Raw genomic sequence first — 1603 nt, forward strand, 5'->3', positions numbered from 1 at the left:
TTTTTTTTTTTTTTTATTTTCTTATTTTTTTAAGAAACTCTTTTCTTGCTTTTAAGACTTTAGTTTATAGAAATTCTTGTGCCTGAAAAACATACAGTTGTCGCAAGCCCTGTGATCTAGTGCTTGGATTAAGGATGGAAGCAACCTCTAGAGATCAACTAGTCCAACTCCCCTGCTCCAATAGGGACACCTAGAGCACATGGCACAGGCAGGTTTTGAAGATTTGAAGATCTCCAGAGGGAGACTCCACAACCTCCCTGGGCAGCCTATTCGTGGGCTCTGTCACCTTCACAGGAAAGAAATGCTTCCTCACATGGAGATGGAACTTCCTGTGCTGCAGCTTACACCCATTATCCCTTGGCCCTTATCACTGGCCACCACTGAGTAGAGTTTGGCCCCTTCCTCCCTACATTCTCCACTCAGGTACTTATATATATTGATCAGATCTCCTCTCAATCTTCTCTTCTCCAAGCTAAACAGGCCCAGCTCGCTTAGTCTTTCCTCATAAGATAGATGCACCAGTCCCTTAATCATCTTTGCCGCTCTATGCTGGACACTCTCTAGRCAAGCTCCACGTCCCTCTTATACTGGGGWGCCCAGAACTGCACAGAGTTCTCAAGGTGYGGTCTCATCAGAGCTGAGGAGAGGGGCAGGATCAACTCCCTCCACCTGCTGGCAACACTGCTTCTGATGCAGGCCAGGATCCCATTGGCCTTCTTGGCCACAAGGGCACACTGCTGCCTCATGGTTAACTTAGTGTCAACCAGGACTCCCAGATGATGCTTCTATGACTCACCCAAGTTTCTCTGCCCTCTTATCCGTATCTACAAGCTCTTTACTAGCTTGTTTATCTATTTCAAGATAAAGCTTTATGCATATGATCTTGCTGATTTGCAGAGTACAAATACTTCCTTTTTGTCTTCCCATCCCTTTCTTATTGAAGAGCCTGTATCCATCCATTGTAGCCTTCTTATCATGAAACATGTTTCAAGTTACCTTAACATTAAGCTAACTTTACCATTCCATAAATGCAGCACCAGTGTTTAGGAGGTATGATTATAGCAGGCATGGGTATATCTGAAAAAGCATAGGTAGCAAAGAAGAAGAGACTAGGGCAGCACCAACCTCAGACCTGGTTGTCAAGATACCCTCACTTTGCTCTTTTGAGAAAAGAAAGAAATACCTGGAGCATTTATGAAAATGGAGGTTAAGGTTCTGAATTCMGCAAAAGCCTTTGTCTTGCAGAAGCAAGATCCAACAGTTCCTGTACAAGAGCACCTCTCTAGCTAGAGAAACTAAACTGGACCTATGAATTAGAAAACTTAGAAGATAGTAGTATCAGCTGGCAACATTTATTATACTTTGTGAAAAAAATGTTACTCTTGTTGAATTTTTACAGATTTTCTGGTTTAGACATTTGCCTAAAGAGATGGTATTTTGATAATTTTGAAAATCTGAGTGAATTAAATGTAGTGACACACCCTGTTCTGCTTAGAACTCTGATGGTGAAGATCAGTCCTACCTTTTTTCAAACACACTGATAGAATCACTAATTGGCACTTTTAATATACTAATGATTTAGTATTGCCTTTTCACAAGCCTT

The sequence above is a fragment of the Nothoprocta perdicaria genome, unplaced genomic scaffold (assembly GCF_003342845.1).
Source record: "Nothoprocta perdicaria isolate Ctin4 unplaced genomic scaffold, notPer1 scaffold_142, whole genome shotgun sequence".
NCBI lineage: Eukaryota > Metazoa > Chordata > Aves > Tinamiformes > Tinamidae > Nothoprocta > Nothoprocta perdicaria.